At 39.7% G+C, this 22,032-nt stretch overlaps 1 pseudogene; it reads right to left on the bottom strand.

Moving 5' to 3' along the window:
- Window positions 1-17,567: 17,567 nt before the first annotated feature.
- Window positions 17,568-17,661, bottom strand: LOC123860674 (U6 spliceosomal RNA; annotated as a pseudogene).
- Between the last annotated feature and the right edge of the window lie 4,371 nt (window positions 17,662-22,032).

The following is a 22,032-nucleotide window of genomic DNA, read 5'->3' as shown; positions in this document are numbered from 1 at the left end:
GGGAAGCCCGATGCGGGACTCGATCCCAGGACCCTGGGATCATGACCTGAGCCGAAGGCAGACGCTTAACCATCTGAGCCACCCAGGCGCCCATGGCTTTTTTACCATGATTCTTTAGTCATTCAAAGTTAATTTTTTTTTTAACTGTCTTTTTTTTTTTTTTTGAATTTTTCTTTTTCCCTTTTTCAACCAACATCTTATCAATCCCTTTTTTAAAAAGCATTTTTATTTTTCATTTTTAGAGTCATATTCGATCCCTTCATAGTAATTACCCTTATTTTTGGCGTATATATATATATATATATATATATATATATATAAGTTATTCTCTCTTTAAAATTTTGAGATACACTTTCTTCTAACAGATCAAAATATACCCTAAATCTCTAGTGTATGGCTTTGTTCTAGTCTCCTGCCTGATCACATTCTCTCCCTTTTCTTTTCTTTTTTTTTTTAAATCCTTTCTTTTTTCAAACAACTTCTTATCAATTCTTTTTATAAAATTTTTTATAATTTTCATCTTTACAGTCATATTCCATCCCTTCATCATATCAACCCTTATTTTTGTATATATATAAGTTTTTCCTTCTTTAAAATTTTGGGAGGCACTTTCTTCTAACAGACCAAAATACACCGAAAATCTAGTGTGTGGCACTGATCTATGCACCAGCCTGATCATATTTGATCATATTCTTTTTTTTGTTTTGTTCGTTTTTGTTTGTTTTTATCTTTTTCTTTTTTCTTTCTTTCCCTTTCTTTTCCTCCTTTTCTGATTCAGGTCTTTTCTGATTTGTTTAGAGTATATTTTCTGGGGACGTTGTTACCCTGTTAGCATTTTGTTCCTTCATTCACCTATTCTCCTCTGGACAAAATGACAAGACAGAAAAAATCACCTCAACAAAAAGAACAAGAGGTAGTACCGACTGCCAGGGACCTACTCAATACGGACATTAGTATGATGTCAGATCTAGAGTTCAGAATCATGACTTTAAAGATACTAGCTGGGCTTGAAAAAAAGCATGAAGTTATTGGAGAAACCGTTTCTGGAGAAATAAAAGAACTAAAATCTAATCAAGTCGAAATCCAAAAGGCTATTAAAGAGGTGCAATCAAAAATGGGGGTGCTAACTGCTAGGATAAATGACGCAGAAGAGAGAATCAGTGATATAGAAGACCAAATGATGGAAAATAAAGAAGCTGAGAAAAAGAGAGAGAAACAACTACTGGATCAAGAAGGCAGAATTCGAGAGATAAGCGATACCATAAGACGAAACAACATTAGAATAATTGGGATCCCAGAAGAAGAAGAAAGAGAAAGAGGGGCAGAAGGCATATTGGAGCAAATTATAGCAGAGAACTTCCCTAATTTGGGGAAGGAAACAGGCATCAAAATCCAGGAGGCACAGAGAACCCCTCTCAAAATCAGTAAAAATAGGTCAACACCCCGACATCTAACAGTAAAACTTACGAGTCTCAGAGACAAAGAGAAAATCCTGAAAGCAGCTCGGGAGAAGAGATCTGTAACCTACAATGGTAAAAACATTAGATTGGCAACAGACCTATCCACAGAGACCTGGCAGGCCAGAAAGGACTGGCAGGATATATTCAGAGCACTAAATGAGAAAAATATGCAGCCAAGAATACTATATCCAGCTAGGCTGTCATTGAAAATAGAAGGAGAGATAAAAAGCTTCCAGGACAAACAAAAACTAAAGGAATTTGCAAACACGAAACCAGCCCTACAAGAAATATTGAAAGTGGTCCTCTAAGCAAAGAGACAGCCTAAAAGCAACATAGACCAGAAAGGAACACAGACAATATACAGTAACAGTCACCTTACAGGCAATACAATGGCACTAAATTCCTGTCTTTCAATAGTTACCCTGAATGTAAATGGGCTAAATGCCCCAATCAAAAGACACAGGCTATCAGATTGGATTAAAAAACAAGACCCATCAATATGCTGTCTGCAAGAGACTCATTTTAGACCCAAAGACACCCCCAGATGGAAAGTGAGGGAGTGGAAAACCATTTACCATGCTAATGGACATCAAAAGAAAGCTGGGGTGGCAATGCTTATATCAGACAAATTAGATTTTAAACCAAAGACTGTAATAAGAGATGAGGAAGGACACTATGTCCTACTTAAAGGGTCTATCCAACAAGAAGATCTAACAATTGTAAATATCTATGCCCCTAACATGGGAGTGGCCAATTATATAAGGCAATTAATAACAAAAGCAAAGAAACACATCAACAACAATACAATAATAGTGGGGGACTTTAACGTCCCCCTCACTGAAATGGACAGATCATCTAAGCAAAAGATCAACAAGGAAACAAAGACTTTAAATGACACACTGGACCAAACGCACCTCACAAACATATTCAGAACATTCCAACCCAAAGCAACAGAATACACATTCTTCTCTAGTGCACATGGAACATTCTCCAGAATAGATCACATCCTAGGTCACAAATCAGGTCTTAACCGGTACCAAAAGATTGGGATCATTCCCTGCCTATTTTCAGACCACAATGCTTTGAAACTAGAACTCAATCACAAGAGGAAAGTTGGAAAGAACTCAAATACATGGAGGCTAAAGAGCATCCTACCAAAGAATGAATGGGTCAAGCACGAAATTAAAGAAGAATTTTAAAAAAAATTCATGGAAACCAATGAAAATGAAAACACAACTATTCAAAATCTTTGGGATACAGCAAAGGCAGTCCTGAGAGGAAAGTATATAGCAATACAAGCCTTTCTCAAGAAACAAGAAAGGTCTCAAGTACACAACCTAACCCTACACTTAAAGGAGCTAGAGAAAAGACAGCAAATAAAGCCTAAACCCAGCAGGAGAAGAGAAATCATAGAGATCAGAGCAGAAATCAATGAAAGAGAAACCAAATGAACAGTAGAAAGGATCAACGAAACTAGGAGCTGGTTCTTTGAAAGAGTTAACAAGATTGATAAACCCCTGGCCAGACTTATCAAAAAGAAAAGAGAAATGACCCAAATCAACAAAATCATGAATGAAAGAGGAGAGATCACAACCAACACCAAAGAAATACAAACAATTATAAGAACATTTTATGAGCAACTCTATGCCAGCAAGTTAGATAACCTGGAAGAAATGGAGGCATTCCTAGAGATGTATCAACTACCAAAACTGAACCAGGAAGAAACAGAACACCTGAACAGACCTATAACCACTCAGGAAATTGAAGCAGTCATCAAAAATCTCCCAACAGGGCGCCTGGGTGGCTCAGTTGGTTGAGCGACTGCCTTCGGCTCAGGTCATGATCCTGGAGTCCCGGGATCGAGTCCCGCATCAGGCTCCCTGCTCAGCAGGGAGTCTGCTTCTCCCTCTGACCCTCCTCCCTCTCATGCTCTCTGTCTGTCATTCTCTCTGTCTCAAATAAATAAATAAAATCTTTAAAAAAAAAAAAAAATCTCCCAACAAACAAAAGCCCAGGGCCAGATGGCTTCCCAGGGGAATTCTACCAAACATTTCAAGAAGAATTAATACCTATTCTTCTGAAACTGTTCCAAAAAATAGAAATGGAAGGAAAACTTCCAAACTTGTTTTATGAGGCCACCATTACCTTGATCCCAAAACCAGACAAAGACCCCATCAAAAAGGAGAATTACACACCAATATCCTTGATGAATGTGGATGCAAAAATTCTCACCAAAATACTAGCCAATAGGATCCAACAGTACATTAAAAGGATTATTCACCACGACCAAGTGGGATTTATCCCTGGGCTGCAAGGTTGGTTCAACATCCGCAAATCAATCAACATGATACAATACATTAAAAAAAAAAAACAAGAATCATATGATCCTCTCAATAGATGCAGAAAAAGCATTTGACAAAGTACAGCATCCTTTCTTGATCAAAACTCTTCAGAGTATAGGCATAGAGGGTACATACCTCAATATCATAAAAGCCATCTATGAAAAACCTACAGCAAATATCATTCTCAATGGGGAAAAACTGAGAGCTTTCCCCCTAAGGTCAGGAACGCGGCAGGGATGTCCACTATCACCACTGCTATTCAACATAGTATTAGAAGTCCTAGCCACAGCAATCAGACAACAAAAAGAAATAAAAGGCATCCAAATCGGCGAAGAAGAAGTCAAACTCCCACTCTTTCCAGATGATATGATACTTTATGTGGAAAACCCCAAAGACTCCACCCCAAAACTGCTAGAACTCACACAGGAATTCAGTAAAGTGGCAGGATATAAAATCAATGCACAGAAATCAGTGGCATTCCTATACACCAACAACAAGACAGAAGAAAGAGAAATTAAGGAGTCGATCCCATTTACAACTGCACCCCAAACCATAAGATACCTAGGAATAAATCTAACCAAAGAGGCTAAGGAGCTGTACTCAGAAAACTATAAAATACTCATGAAAGAAATTGAGGAAGACACAAAGAAATGGAAAAACGTTCCATGCTCATGGATTGGAAGAACAAATATTGTGAAGATGTCAATGCTATCTAGAGCAATCTACACATTCAATGCAATCCCCATCAAAATACCATCCACTTTTTTCAAAGAAATGGAACAAATAACCCTAAAATTTGTATGGAACCAGAAATGACCCCAAATAGCCCCAGGAATGTTGAAAAAGCAAAGCAAACCTGGCGGCATCACAATTCCGGACATCCAGCTCTATTACAAATCTGTCATCATCAAGACAGTATGGTACTGGCACAAAAACAGACACACAGATCAATGGAACAGAACAGAGAGCCCAGAAATGGACCCTCAACTGGTCAATTCATCTTTGACAAAGCAGGAAAGAACGTCCAATGGAAAAAAGACAGTCTCTTCAACAAATGGTGTTGGGAAAATTGGACAGCCACATGCAGAAGAATGAAACTGGACCATTTCCTTACACCACACACAAAAATAGACTCCAAATGGTTGAAAGACCTCAATGTGAGACAGGAGTCCATCAACATCCTAAAGGAGAATACAGGCAGCAACCTCTTTGACCTCAGCTGCAGCAACCTCTTCCTAGAAACACTGCCAAAGGCAAGGGAAGCAAGGGCAAAAATGAACTATTGGGACTTCATCAAGATAAAAAGCTTTTGCACAGCAAAAGAAACAGTCAACAAAACCAAAAGACAACCGACAGAATGGGAGAAGATATTTGCAAATGACATATCAGATAAAGGGCTAGTATCCAAAATCTATAAAGAATTTATCAAACTCAACACCCAAAGAACAAAGAATCCAGTCAAGAAATGGGCAGAAGACATGAATAGACATTTTTCCAAAGAAGACATCCAAATGGCCAACAGACACATGAAAAAGTGCTCAACATCGCTCGGCATCAGGGAAATCCAAATCAAAACCTCAATGAGATACCACCTCACACCAGTCAGAATGGCTAAAATTAACAAGTCAGGAAATGACAGATGTTGGCGGGGATGCGGAGAAAGGGGAACCCTCCTACACTGTTGGTGGGAATGCAAGCTGGTGCAGCCACTCTGGAAAACAGTATGGAGCTTCCTCAAAAAGTTGAAAATAGAGCTACCATACGACCCAGCATTGCACTATTGGGTATTTACCCCAAAGATACAAATGTAGGGATCCGAAGGGGTACGTGCACCCCATTGTTTACAGCAGCAGTGTCCACAATAGCCAAACTGTGGAAAGAGCCAAGATGTCCATCGACAGATGAATGGATAAAGAAGAAGTGGTATATATATACAATGGAATATTATGCAGCCATCACAAGGAATGAGATCTTGCCATTTGCAACCAATGTGGATGGAACTGGAGGGTGTTATGCTGAGCGAAATAAGTCAATCAGAGAAAGACATGTATCATATGACCTCACTGACATGAGAAATTCTTAATCTCAGGAAACAAACTGAGGGTTGCTGGAGTGGGGGGTGGGGTGGGAGGGATAGACATTGGGGAGGGTATGTGCTATGGTGAGCGCTGTGAATCATGCAAGACTGTTGAATCACAGATCTGTACCTCTGAATCAATGTAATATATGTTAAGAAAAAAAAAAGAAGAAGAAGATAGCAGGAAGGGAAGAATGAAGGGGGGAAATCGGAGGGGGACACGAACCATGAGACACGATGGACTCTGAAAAACAAACTGAGGGTTCTGGGGGGGAGGGGGGTGGGAGGATGGGTTAGCCTGGTGATGGGTATTAAAGAGGGCACATTCTGCATGGAGCATTGGGTGTTATGCACAAACAATGAATCATGGAACACTACATCAAAAACTAATGATGTAATGTATGGTGATTAAGATAACAATAAAAAAATAAAAAGAAAGAGCATATTTAAGCCCACTACTACCTTAAAAAATAATTTCCTATCATCGCACCACTCTTTTATAGACCTTACTGCATTCGCACCCCTATTTCTGCCAGAATCATAAAGCAGCTGCTTTCGCAAGCCCTAATGGAGCCTCTAACCTGAGCCAGAGAATAAAGAAGATTTCAAAGACTAAACGAATAGATCGCAGAGGAGGAAAAGCAGCCCTCAGTCCCCTTCTGTCCAGCTAATACAACAGAGTCTTTGTCTTATCTGTCAATATCTAGAAGTCTGCAAAGCTAAATATGTACAGCGCTTATGTGTCTAGACACACAGACAGTTCTAGACAAATCACAGAGCTGCATTTTTCTGCTCTGGAAATATTTTAAACAAAGATACGGCTGTTTGTGCTTTTCACACCACACAGGCCCGTAGCCTGAATGCTGCAGGAATTCAAGCAAGCATTTTCAGATTCCGACGGAAGGGAAAAGATCTGACGTGACAAAAAAGTTTCTTTGCTGTTTCCCTCTCCCCTCCCAGCAGCCCCGTACAACACCTGTCTCATCAGCAGGGGCACTCAGAAGGGATGGGCCTCAAGGCACCTCAGTCCCAAGATTCTCCATGCCTCATTCTTCATCCACGCTGCTCGTAATGTTCCATCCCTGGCACAGTTACACCTGAACACTCTGGTGCTGCCAAACACCTGGCTTGATTTTCCACTGTCCAAATGAAAAATAAGCATAATCTGCTTTCTGAGGATACAGCAAATGAGGGAGTTCATGACAAATTGTGTTGGTTTATGCAGAATAGTGATAATAAGATACAAATGAGAATTTTTTGCTTAATGAATAATACTAATCACGTTTCAACAAATGCTGTGCCCTTCTAATTAGAGAGATTGCATAAAATCAGCTTAATTTATTTGTGACTAGTTACACAGAGTTTAAATATTTACTAGAGATTTACTCAAATGTTTGAGAGGATTTTAAACATTTCCTACAGTTGAAGCGGCCTGCCTAGTTCTGCGGGGTGTGGTGACAGCTCTAACTTGTGGGAGCTCTCTGATTTTGCAGCATGTCATGAAAATCCTGGTTTCAAAATGAAGAAGAAAGGGTATTATTGATTTACATACTAATTCTCCAACTGTTACTCATTTTCTTGATTCCAGCTTCCAAAGTTGCCCTCCCAACATTCATCACTGTAGTACACTAGAGGGGATGAGCATCTTTTTCAATAAATTACAGGAACTATGACTAATTACAGTGATATAAACTATGCAAAGTAATGTGTAACTTAAAATGGATACGTTCATCATTTCAAATTATGCCTTTGACTTTTGATGGTCTAATATAGGCATGCTCTTTTTGTACTGAAAGTGTACTACATTTTCTAAGAATCTCTTTGCAATTCTAGGTTCTGCTTGTAAGCATACTGACCAGCTAAAAGTAACCTTCTAGAGCATCTTCAATGACCCAGAGCAATTAAAAAGACAAGCAGATGACTACGAGATAAGGAACACAGAAACATATATATGTTACACCTCTCTGACATAGAATTAGACAGAAGAGGTCTAGTCATTAGAAGCTTTGCTGACATGCCTTATCTATATTTTTCAAAAGCAGTTTGACCATGAATTATTTTTATTCAACCCTAATGGCAACCCTGGAGGGTTCATGTATCTGTATCCTTATCTTCTGGATTAAGACACTGGAAGCACTGATAGGTTATGCGATCTGTCCAAGGCCACCGGACCAAATTGGGACAGTCTTGGACTAGACCCAGACTTTGTGCCATCTAGTCCATGTCAGGTGTTCTATTCTACCTGAACGGATATTTAAGTGAGTTCATTAAAGAAGCTTAGAGAAAACCTCCAAAATTCTCTATTTGAGCAGTATAATTTGTTCCATCATTCGTTGATCCATTCATCCCTGCACCTACAATCATTTATTGAATACCCTTTCTGTCAGACACTGCGTTAGATACTGCAGATAGAGCATGAAGACACAATCCTTACCCTACAGAATCCTCCCCTCCGGTGAGGAAGATCGACATGTAGTCAAAGAATTACAAAACACCACGGGAAGGGCTATAATAAAGGTCTGTATAAAGTGTAATGGAAGCACAGAGGTGAGAGAATCATTTCTAAGAGACAAATAAGGAGGTGGTCAAAGGAGGATTCTCCAATGACGTGATGGTTCAATTCAGTCTGAAAACATTCACTGGGTTTCTCCCAGCAGACAAGAGCAGAAAAGGCATTGTACATGCTTGAAAGGGTAAAGCATGAAGGGCACAGTGTATCAGGGAAGAAAGGGTTGGAAAACTAGGCAGAGGATTTTGTAGAGGGCCTTATATGTCATCCTAAAGAGTTCAAGCTTTATTAGGGGTGGAGGTAAAGAGTCAGGGGAAGGTTCTTGGCAACAGAATGGGGTAATTATTGTTTCATCAGGATCAACTGGAAAGAGTATGTAAAATAAAATGGAAGATACTGAAAGAAGAGCAACCTAGTAGAAGGCTATTGCAATGCAGTAGGAACAAGTGATAAGGATCTGAGTTAGGATCAGGGGAAGTAAAGGGCCAGGACTGGGTAGAGGAAATGGATTTGAAAGATAAATATTTAGGAACAGAATGGTTTATTGGTTTTTATTTATGGTATACATAGGCATGGATTCCCTGATTCTCAGCTTCTTTGTTCCTTCAGTGTTTAGGTGACACGACTCATTAGCCCTTAAGTTTCTAAAGACAGTAATGAAGGTTTGTCAAAGGGAAATTCTTGTTATTCTGTTGAAATCACACCTTGTACTGTGCTCACAGTATAACGGGTGTATTTGTGACTGAGTTTTTGACTTATGACTGGCTGACATCCTTTGACAGGATGGACTTTTCTCCAATTTGCCAAGAAACCAAACAACAACATCACAATAAAAAATATTGCGTGTACCCGTCCATATGCATAATAGAAGAATTGGTAAATTCCTAAACATACCTTCTCTAGATACCAATTGTTAACACCACTGCAAACTTCAAGGAAAATATTTGTTCCAAACTATAAATATGTAACCCAGATTTTAAGTATTTAAGATGAACTATCATGATTCAAGATAGCTTGTGACAACACATAACGCACAGTTAAGAAAATGATCGTATAATAAGTGGGTTAAGCAGACACTTAAGCCAACTGCCTTTCTTCAAATTCTGCCTCTACCACTGAGCTGTAGGCTCTTGGACAAGTCATTTAAAAACTCTTTATGTCTCAGTTTCTTTCTTCATTTGTAAAAGGGGACAAGAAACTAACTGCCAAAAGGGGTTGCTATGAGTATTAATGAATTATTATATGTACAGAGCTTAGAACAGCTGTGACATTATTATTATCATTGCTGTTATAATCGCCCAATTAAAGAAAGGCAGGCTCAGGCCTTAACAACACGAATGAGTTCTAGCCAATACTCTTAATTATGACAGTAATAGTCTGGCTGTCTTCAAAATTCAAAATCAGATAGCATCATCATTATTAATTATAATAAGAACAAAGGAATTATCTTCCAATCACAGCCAGGTTCCTGGCTCTGACGTGTAAACACATGGTTTACTTTGAAAACCACAATCTCAAGAGATGAGACCAGTTTCAATTTTTTCCTAGTTTTCCTTTAAAACCTGGTAAATATAGAGCATCCCTTAGTTTATATAAAAACGTTTTTGAACTTAGTGATATATTTTTTTTTTAAAGATTTTATTTATTTGAGAGAGAGAATGAGAGACAGCACAAGAGGGAAGAGGGTCAGAGGGAGAAGCAGACCCCCTGCTCAGCAGGGAGCCCGATGCGGGACTCGATCCAGGGACTCCAGGATCATGACCTGAGCCGAAGGCAGTCGCTTAACCAACTGAGCCACCCAGGCGCCCGAACTTAGTGATATTTTAACCTTGAAGTGAAAAAGCTCATTCTCTTCTGCCCAGGATTGCTTTTCATTTGTCCTACATCTCTTCTTCCAATCTTCAGAAAATGCTAACGCCATTCATCCTCCTGAGATTTGACAGCTAAATCTGGGCTTTAAAATAAAGAAAAGGAAGGTGCCTGGGTGGCTCAGTTGGTTGAGCTTCTGCCTTCGGCTCAGGTCATGGTCCTGGGGTCCTGGGATTGAGTCCTGCATTAGGCTCCATGGTCACCAGGGAGTCTGCTTCTCCCCTTCCCTGCCCCCCCCCACTCGTGTGCTCCCTTGAGCTCTCTCTCTCTCCCTCTCTCAATCCCACAAAAAAAAATAAAATAAAATCTTGAAAAAAAATTGAAAAAAAAGAAAAGGAAGCATTTATTGAAAACATAGTAAATGCTCAATAAAGGTTTGTCAGGCCAGACTCGATATGAGCAGAGAGTATGCTCACTATATATATGCCCTCTTATTTGGTCCTCAAGACATCACCATCACAAAAGGTAGTGATTATTATCTCTGTTGTGCCGGCAAGAAATCTAGAAGATACAAGGCCTTGCTTAGGGTCACACCATTAATAGATGGCCGTGAAAGGATCTGCCCTGAGGTCACCTTACTATAAGTCCCTGCACTCAGCCCTAGCCATCAAGGGGATTCTTGGCCTTCAGCTCCTCATGATGATGATCTTAATTCTCTTACACAAAGTTGGCCTCTCCAACGTGGTAAGTATCTCATGAAGCTTTTCTCAAAATAGTCAACTCCATTACTTCTTTTTCTTCTGAGGTCAGCTCAACAGCCTGAACAACATGCAGAAATTCACATGCAGACACATTATGGTGGAGTAGAGTACTGTAAACAACTCTAAATACACAGCAGCCTTATCTTAAAATCAATGTACCGAGTGCAGGTGGAAATTCAGAAACCAGCATGATTTTAGACCTTGGTCATCTTGAGCACCTTTCAGAGACTGCAGGGGCTCACATTTTATCACTGTTATAAAATAAAGATTCATTGATTAAATGGAATGTAAGAGACCACTAAACCTTTTTTAAAAGTGTTTCATGAAATGACTCTTTAAAAACAACCTATTAGCTGTCAGATGCCTTTCAAATATATGTAATGTATCCTAATGAGAACAGAACAAACAAACAAACAGCTGAGGCCTTTAGGGTCCCCAAGATCATAAAACTTTCAGCCTCTTTTCTGACATCAACAGCTTTAGGCCCCACTTCGGCCCCGGACAGTTGGCGCCTGAGGCTGCAGCCTTGACAGACAGCCCTGCAGAGCTCGGACTGAAGTTGTTCTGGCAGCAGAAGGAGGCCCCAAAAGCATCTGATTATTTTAAAATGTGCTTTCATTGTGCCGCTTGCAGCTGTGAGTTAATTTTGTTTAAAAAAAAAAAAAAAAAAGACCATTTGCTTCTTTAAAATCCAGGTTTTTTCCCCTCTGCAGAGCAGCTGCAAGGAGAGCAGCATCAACTTCAAAAGCCCCCTGCCTCCCTGAGAGCACCACTTTGGGAGGCTGCCTTCCTTGCCAGCAGGGAATCAACACTGCACTGCAGAGAGCACAGGCTCCTGAGTTTTCCTCATTGGCTGCTTTGTTCAGGCGGACAGGAGGATGGACCAACCAAAGAGCAGGCCTCAGAAGTACTCTGGACCTGCTCTCAGCCCTTTTACAGATGAGAAAACTCAAGGACAGAGCGGTTAAGTGGCCGGCCTAAGATTTCACATCTAGTTAATGGCAGCCCCACGGTGCACATAATCTGGAACCAGGAGCAATGGGGTGTGGGGAAATAGAGATGGGGTGCCATCATGAGACAGACCCTACCAGGGAGCATTCTTCTTCCCCACGGCAGGATTTATTGCAGCTGTCCACCTGATACCTTAAAGATGCCACCACTGGCTCCCTTGTTCATCCCCAGGTCCATTTTTGAATCACCTTCCCAACAGAATTCTGAGCTACTTCTCCCCATGCTCACCACTTGCTACAGGCTCACTTCCCTCAAAAAGTACCCCCTCTCCAATGCATCATGCCTTATAAACTGTAACCAATTCGATTTGACTGCAACTCATTAGATGTGAATATATGTCTAGGCTAAATTTACTTTCGCTTTTGCAATCCACATTGCTCAGGGGGTTTTGTCCTTTGACCACACTGCCAAATTTGGCAATTCTAGAGCCTGGCTTTGGAGCTTCTTTGGTCAGCATATGATAACCAGTGTCTCTGTGAATCCTCCCAGGTTTCCATAGATGGAGAATGAGCCACATGCTGATAAACAGTGGTGATCATCTCATCTCTGCCATTGCCCCATTAGCAAGAAGGTAGCTCTGCCAGTCACTTGCCAATCAATTTCACAGAATGTAGGTTGTGCCTCACCCAATTCAAGTCTCCTAATTAATGGAGTGACAAAATTTTGACATTTTTTTGGCTTCTCTGGCTCTTGTGGGAATTTGGGGAAGAGAACTGAAAGAGGTTCAGAAGAAGGGGGAGAGTGAGAAAGGAGAGAACACACGCTGATTTAATGGGTCTTTGCCAGTTTTTGGCTAATAGCAATTTTTATAATAAATAATCTTTTTAATTATAAAAGTAAAACGTGTTCAATGCAAAAAATCTTTACAAATAATGGAAAAGAAAAAATAAATGAAAACCACTTAGTTTTAAGTTTGGTCTGTTTATTTTCATGTAATGAAAACCTCAATGCCACCTAGCCTAATTAATTGGGTAATATGTTAGCTCATTCTAAAATCAGGGCAGACTTTAATGTTATGATTCAGAGATGTGACAATGCCACCACATAAAAGGTCTCATGACACCTCTAATCTGTCCTCTCTGTGTCATGTCACTCAAGGCCAGCTTTCCCCTAAGATCACAAAATCTCTTCCAGTATCACCTGGAATTCCAGGTGTCCTTATCCATGTCAGGGAGAGAGACTGGGTATATCTCCTACCCAACTAAAAGTCTTTCAATTCTGATTAGATCCAATGAAATTATCTATCTCTGAACCAGACATTAATGCCAAGATAATGCTTTTCACTAAATGGCTCATGCCTGGATTATGTGTCCACACCTAACCTAATAACCATCACTAGAGGGATGGGTTCATGCTGATTGATCTCACACAATGACTGACCACCCATAGAACTCAAGGTGAAGGTCAACCTCACCAAATTGCATGGCTGCTGCACATGGTGTAGAGGTAGGGAGGGGATAATGGGATGGATGCTGGGGAATCAATCACAATGTCTTCCATACACTAAGTAATGCAATTGCCTAGGGAAGAACCATTGTTGGTATTTTTGCTATATAGCTCTGAACATACACACACTCAGGTGTGTGTGTGTGTGTGTGTACTGCAAATCAGAATTATATTGTATATACTATTTTACGGCCTCTATTTTTTCTGAAAAATATATCAGAGTTTTCTCATGTCATCAAATATCATAAAAATTATTTAAAAGGCTGCATGGAATTTAAATAACCCCTAAAATTTGAACATTTTGTTGTTTTATTTTCATCCTTACAAATTAAGCTACAATAAATAAATTTGTACATATAGCATTGTTCACATCCAGGCTTATTTCAACAGGATGGAGTACCAAAAATGGAATTCATGTATAAACAAAACTTTTGGATACTTATTACAAAAGCACCACCTAGAACTATTATACCAATTTTATACTGTGCAGTAGTATACATTAACATATTTAAATATCCACATCTGTTATATTTTCAAAGTACCCAAAGTATAAAAAAATATTTAGATTAGTAGTTAAATCTGTGAGGGAAATCAAAAGGAGAGAGCACTAATATATTAAAGACTTGGAATTCAGAATATAGAAATTCTTGATTTTTTCAACCCATAATACTTGGGCTTATCCTAAGAGGAAACAAAAAAATAAGACCATATTTGTGTGAAGAAGAGAACTGGGTCCCCTCAGCAGCTACAGTATGCTACTCGATTAGTCCTGACTCTTTGATATGTAAATTACAGGCATGCAATTTGAGCCAGCTTACACAAAAAGGTGAATTTATTGACTCTGATGACAAGGAAAAGGAAAAGTGTAACTGGGAAAGACTAAAATGAAAGATGTGACGGTACCAGGATCTTTCCTCTCTGTTACCTCACCTCCATCCATCCGGGTCTTCTGTAAATCAGCTCTGAGAAGCTCGCACTCCAGCTGCCAGCAGCTTCTGAGTCTGCATTTTCTCACTCCACCACTAGAAAGCCTCACTTGAGCCTCAGTTTCAAAGATCTAGGACTATATTTGGATTGCTCAGGCTCAGTTTATCTACAGATCCCTTGCTTTGGGGATACTGGAAGTGAGCCTCCGTAGAGTGACCAGTTTGGGGATACTGGAAGTGGGCTTCCATAGAGCAACCAGTCACTACTTGATTGGCAGCCCTTATATCACGGTCATGAACTAAGTAGAGAGGAACAGTTCCTCTAGAGGAGAATGGTATTATCACAAGAGAGAAGCGTGCTAAATGGACACAACTAACTCATAAATACTATCTTTTAAAATCCTTAAACAACTCTATGACAGAGTTACTGTCATAAATGTGGGAGGAGGAAACTTTACTGTCATAAATGTGGGAGGAGGAAAGAGACACATAGAAATCAAATTGGATTGATTCATCTCTCTCTCTCTCTCTCTCATACACACACACACACACACACACACAAAATAAGGTGATGGAGCTAGAATTTAAACCCTGATCAGTCTAATTATGCATTAAACACTCTTCAGCAATGTGAGTATTATATAAGGAAAGATACTACGATTATATGGTAGACAATAACAACCACCCCACCACCCCACCCTACCCCCACAACCTCTACCACATGCCCATATACTACCCTGGCTTGTCACTAATCCATGTGGGAGCATGTTTCATGTATGTCCACCATCAGCTCGCTGAGTCATAATGGCCCAGGTTTGTGTGAATCACAGAGCAATGGGAAAGAGGGCACATGATAGAAGAAACAGACAGCCTGTCCTCAGCCCTCTCTAGGTCAAAATTTAGCATTCACTGTAATAAGATATGCTGAATTTTCATTTGTTCACCTTTTAATCATGTTATCTTCTGTACCCCAGCACAATGGACTATATCTCCACTAAAGTACACGAAATGGCTTCTCAGTATCCAGTTTGTTCCTCTCATAATAACCACAGAGATTCAACAATTTGCCCAGAGTTTAAAGCCCAATTAATGTTAGGTGAATTCAAACTCAAGCCTCTCCTCTCAGGCTAGTGGTCTCCTCCTCACCCATGGATGTTTCAATCACTCCAAAGCAAACTGGGCTCTTAGAATGAAAAGGAGCATCAGGAAGCTGGTCCAGAGAAGGAGGATAAAAAACAATGAGTATCTGTGTAATTTCAAAAAAAGAACATCCCACTGTCTCTAGTAGAAGAGTACTAAAGCGAAGTCAGCAAACATTCATTACATATCCATTAGGTGCCCAAATACCTTTTATGTGCAAAGTGCTGGGGACAAAGCAATCACAACACAGATTGGGTCACTGGACTCACAAAGAGAGCTATCTAATGGGGAAGTTAGGCACTAAAAAGTCTCCCAGGAGTGATGGCTATTTTGAAAGGTCAAGGGCAGGATCCTGTGGAAATGCAGAACTCATGGGTGCCAGCAAAAGGGGCCACTCAGAAGAGAAGAGTTTAAGCTGAAGGATGAGCAGGATATATTCGGGAGCAGTTGAAGTGGAACAGTGAGCCAAGCAGAGGAAAGAGCACGTACAAAGGCCCGGAGGTGAAAAACGTGATGATGTGGGGGTCTGAAAGCTGGGCCTGTGGTTGGAGGATAGAGGGAGACAGAGGGTGGAACAACAGTCCTCAGGGGCAAGTTGGGATCAGAGTAGGAAGAGCTCCATGAGCCAGGTCTAAGAATTTGGTCTTTATCCTGAGGACAATAAGAAGGGTTTTAAGCAGGGAGATGCAGAATCATCTCTGCATCTTTAAAAGATCATTCTAACAGCGGCATCAAGAGATTAGAGGGGGCTGAAGCTGAACATAGTGAAAAACCTCTTACGAGGTGCTTGCACCGGTCTGATTAAACCACAGTGGTGGCTTAGAGATGTGAGTGCTGGAAGGGAGGAAGGGGCGGGACTCAGGATTTGCTTCCATTGTTCCCTGAAACATGCATAACAGGAACAGCAAAATCAAACCAAAGGTCTATACATGAGTTGGGGCGGGGTGGGGGGGGGGGAGGTGGGTCTCTGAGAATTAGGATAGAAAAGAATTCACATTGTCTTCCGTTGGCTAGGAAAGGATTAGAGAAATAAGTATACAGAAGAAAAATAAAACTAGGTGTAGTAATTCTGATTCACAGACACTATATCCTGGCCAGATGCTGCTGTAGAAATTTCAGAAACACCCACTAAAATCATAAATGAAAATCACATATTCGTAACATTTAATGAGAATACAGGCTGAATTTACAGCCGCTGAATGTGCAATATGGATGAAGATGTTGATTTACCCATGGAAGATGGAAATATATATGATAGAGGAAAACAATACCCAGATATGTGATAAACATTTGCATGAAAATGAGTCACTGGAAAAACCCAAAACTTCTTCAACACTTTATGCACCAAATTATCTTCAGAGCAGTCAAAAGGAAATAATAATAAATAATAGTAGTGCATTTTCCTGCCATTAATTTTTTTTAAACTTCTGTTGACTTCAGTGGAAGTTCTGCATCTAGAATGTGGCCCAGGAAATTTATAGTCTGTAACTCAGAGACCAAAGACCTTGAACATCAAGAAAATCTCTTACCCTTATTTATATACACTGTTCTTTATCACAAAGGAAGAGCTGGTACCCATTCCAAGTAACCAATCATTATGCAAGGAATATTCTGACTCACCCAGCATCCTTAATCAGTAAATGCTGTGCCAATGGAAAGAGAGTGGGAAGAAGTCACAGCATCCATTAATAAAAAATGACTGGGGCTTTCTATCAACAGAAGCATCATTAGGAAACGTATGGTAGGAAAATAGTAGGCTGTAGATTTGTGGTGGCAGGGATGGCAATGGAATACTAACATTTATACCCTCTTAACCACTTTGTTTTAAAAGGATGCTGGATTTCAGGTACCAACACATGTGCTTAATACAGCATTTTGCATGCTCAGTTTCTTGCTAAATTCCTGACCAGAGTCTCAAAAGATGGGACCGCCTTATCTGATCCTTTAGCCCTCCCTCCAGCCTCCAAACACAAATATTTCTCTTTTTTCCAGTTTTATTGAGATATAATTGACACGTAACCTTGTATTTTAAGGTGTACAACTTAATGATTTGCTATATGTAACTTTTACACCATAAGTTTAGCTTAAAAATATGGAATGCTTCATAAATTTGTTTTCACAGGGGCCATGCTAATCTCCTCTGCACCATTCCAATTTTTTAGGATACATGCCAACAAGGTGAGCACCAAGGATATTTCTAACAGGTAACTGATTGCCATTTCCTGAGCATATCTTCCATGAAGGCACTGATCAATTCTCAGCAAAAGATAAATCAGATACAAAGGGGAAAGGCCTCAGATTAATCCAATACTTTCTTGAACAGTCTCCTCTCTTTGCTGTACTTCTACTCCCTATCATGAACCCCAGAGTAAATAAAGGAAGTATGCTTCACATTTCCAATAAACTGTGCAATCTGTATGTCAACTGAGGATGCTTCTTGGTCACATAGTAGACCTGTAATTCTAAAGCTACTGTGCTGCATTTTGAGAGAAAACACAGCAGTCATGTTCCATTAACAGAAAGACTTCTCGAGCATGTCTTCTAGTAGGTTAAAGGGATCTGAGTCATCTGCTGAGGGTGAAGGGAGAAAATTAAGTTCATGTATAAAACACCTACAAATCTTAATAGGGGGATGAGCTAAAACTACAAAAGTCCTCACCACTGTACAATTTTCAAGTATCACTAATGCACGTCACCAGTGGATTAACTAATAGTGTTCTGCTTTAATGGCATTTCTACCCTATCATTAACCCAAGCATGGTCCATAAAGTTATTCAAATATCAATAAATGAGCTTACTACAGTTTATGTGATTTCCAGTTCTATCAATTCCATAAGAATAACAGCATCAAATTCCCCATCTAGGCTCTGTTGTATGGATCTGAAGGCTAGGGATGGGATAATATCAATGGTTACTCAAAATGAATTCAAATTCCCGCTGTGTCAGTATTCCATGATTTGTTTTTAAAAGATCATGGTTCTGATCCTAATTCTGCATGGTAGGATATGGGCTTCTAATGATAATCCACTATTAATCCTATACTCTACCATCAGATGGAATCTGGGTAGATGATGTTTCAAACCACTACCTAGTCTATACTGAAAATTACACTGGTCTTGATAAGAAGTAGTTGGAATATACCACCCACCCACTACCACCCCCCCCAAAAAAAATCCTATTTAATCCAATTGTCTATTGGAAGTCAAGGATTTATGTCACTATTATAGAAAAACTCATTTTGGTCATAGCACCAACATGGCCAAATAAATGACTTCAAGATGCTAGAAGAAAGTATTTGGCCAAGATAAATAGGTGTTCAAACAGGCCTCCCTAGCTTACTCATTTTGCTATATGGAAAATGAACTAACTGAGTTTAATGTACACCAAATGAGATTTGGAAGCATGTTCTAATTCACTTCATTCTATACCTGGAATGAGCAGTTTTTTATTTCCCTGCTTCCACCTTTATTCCCTACAGTATATTCTCAACAAAATGGCCAAAGAAATCCTTTCTAAATATACATCAGACCATGTCCCTCCTCTACTCCAAATTCTTCCCTATCTCCCATTCTATGAAGAGTGCAAGCCAGAGCCCTGGCAGTGGTCTACAAGTCCTATGGGATCTGACCTCTGTGATCAACTTCTTACCCTCCCCCTTGCTCACTTTACCCCAGTTCCACTGGAAACACTGTTCCTCAAACATGTCCAACATAGTCACACCTCAGGACCTTTGCACTATCTGTCCCCTCTAACCAGAACATTCTTCTCTTTGATATCCACATGACTCATTCCCTCAACTCCTTCAAATCTTTGCTCAACAGCCACCATCTTGATAGGTAACTCTGTCCTACCTATTTAAAGTTATTTCATCTCCTTTCCCCACACTCTCACTTACGCCTTTTCCTATTCTGTTTTTCCTCCACAGCACTCATCACTTTCTAACATTCTGTATAAATATTATGTTTATTGTCTCCTTCTTCACTAGGATTTGAATTCCACAAGTACAGAAATTTAGTCCATTTTGTTGACTACTGTACATATAGAACTTGAAACCATACACAGACGATAGTAGGTGATTATTAGTTGAATAAAAAAATTCCAAAGTTGCCGAACATGGCACAGATCAACACACTGAAAATTTGTACGTGTTTTACTTAAACCCATTATTTAAATTCTGGGACCCTCAGTTTTTCTCATTTGTAAAATGGAACAATTATAGTATCTAACACTTGAGTTGTTGTAAAGATTAAGGGAGAAAATAAATGGAATGTATTTAAGACAACACCTTGTAAAATGATTATTTTGATTAGATCAAGAATAATAAAAGAATAATAGAAACAATACCTAACATCTGTACAGACTTTCACATTTTATGAAGGACAGAACTATTTTCATTAGATCCCTTTAGGATCCTCCTAGATTCAGTCCAGGAAAATATTAATAACTGGATCCTCAGTGTCTCTACCTTGGCAATATTAGGGATGTAGCCAATCACAGGGCTATGAAAGAGGCAGGATTCAAACTGAAGTCCTCTGAATCCAAGTCCTATGCTCTCTTCCCAATATTAGAGAAAGGAAATATGACTCCCAACTCAAAACTTTAACAGAATGAAAGGTCGCTGAAGCGATGTTTTTTTGTTTAGATGTTCTTTACTGAGTCTGGATGTCTGCATAAAATGTGCCTTAGATGAGGCAGTAGTTATCAGCAGCCAGTACTCCCTGCAAACTCTAAGAAGTTGAGACTCAACCACTGGAAGACAGCTTCTCACCACTGATCATGGATTCAGTCACAGAAGTGCAATCTAGAATATTTTTATTTTCTAAAGGTCTCCCAACATGGATTAGGGTTTTTTTTTGTTGCTTTTTGTTTTCGTTTTGTTTGCTTATTTGATTGTTTTTAGGGAAAATCCCCAACTCCTGGTTCGGTATTGTTTATAATGGTATTTAGTAAATTCTTAATGAATAAATGAGTTGAAAACAAATAGGTGTGTTTACTGGTGCTGCTTTCATCATCTTACAACATAACATTTTCTCCCTTTGCTTCTACTAAAATAACTAGAGTACAAGTAGATGTCCACAGCATCATGCCCTGCCCCATCCTCCACAATTGTGTTAACTGGAAAACTAGTCCCCCAGAATGTTGTGCACAAAAGAATATGCCTTTAGGAAATGTTGAGTTAAACAAATTCAAATAGGCTTTTTCACTACAGGACTTCTCAGAGCCTTTACTACACTAATGTACATTGCAAATCCTCAAATTTTAGATAGTGTTGGGGCTCCTGGGTGGCTCAGTCAGTTGAGTGTCCAGCTCTTGGTTTCCACTCAGATCATGATCTCAGGGTCCTGGGATCAATCCCTCCATTGGGCTCTGCGCTCAGTGCAGAATCCACTTGTCCCTTTCCCTCGCCCTCTCCCTTCCCTTCTGCCCTTCCCTGTGCTCTCACAAGCTCTCGCTCACTCTCTCTCTCTAGTAAGTAAATAAAATCTAAATATATATATTAAAAAAATTAGTGTCTACAGCATTTTGCAAATTATTGGATCATGCATCCCTCCAGAAACAAAGCTCTTTGCATGGAGTTTCTTTCAAGTCAAGCTTTCCAGAGAACATGTGTATCTATAACAAATATACTCAGTCTTCAAAAGCAGAATCCATAAAAAATTCAAATGGAACATGAGGAATATGAAGAGGTCAAGGAGAGTTCACATTTTTTACAAAGCTAGATCCCCTACAGGGTAATTTTATTTAGATTTACTATTTACTTTCTATTAAGCCTAATACTAGGTTTGTATAATCCTGGACAACCATTATTTTGAAGGATATGCTATGTTTATTCCACTTTGTTTTTTAAGGAAGGCTCTGGTTTGGGGGGCCTTACAAAATCTCAGGACTTTAGGTAGAAGGCCAGAGCTCCTCATAGTCAAAGTAGCTAAACTGATGATTGGAAGAGAAACAAAGGATGCTCTTGTCCTACTGGTCTTAACACAGGGTCTCTTGGCCCATGTAAATAAAATTTCTACCAAAAGGCAAATGTTATCCAAAGACCCTTATCAGTTAATAGCAGCTTACTTAATTTACCAGGTAAGATTAAAAAAACCTAACAAGGTACTGTGGGCATGGGCCACAGAAATTATATACTTAGATGAGGACAAGAAGAGGATGACTGAAGGGTGAGGTAGGTCAGGGGAGGACAGCTGTAATTGGGCTCCTTGAAGGAGGTGAGGGGAAAGTCTTATCAGAAAGAAGGCTCCAACAAAATAGGAATGAACTGTGAATTCCACTTGGTCCACTTTATACTTTAGCCTCATGGTGGCCATGATAACAGATCTTGTTTTTATTATGTTACGTTAATCACCATACATTACATCATTAGTTTTTGATGTAGTGTTCCATGATTCATTGTTTGCGTATAACACCCAGTGCTCCATGCAGAACGTGCTCTCCTTAATACCCGTCACCAGGCTAACCCATCCCCCCACCCCCCTCCTCTCTAGTATTGGAGTTTTCATAGGAAACCAGGAGACCTTAACCTGGTTGTGTAGGTATTGCTGGCT

Source organism: Mirounga angustirostris, unplaced genomic scaffold, assembly GCF_029215605.1.
Source record: "Mirounga angustirostris isolate CCGP_5_RB_7025 unplaced genomic scaffold, mMirAng1.0.hap1 SCAF_4, whole genome shotgun sequence".
NCBI lineage: Eukaryota > Metazoa > Chordata > Mammalia > Carnivora > Phocidae > Mirounga > Mirounga angustirostris.
Note: the sequence above shows the minus strand (reverse complement) of the source record. Positions and strands in the feature narration are given on the sequence as shown.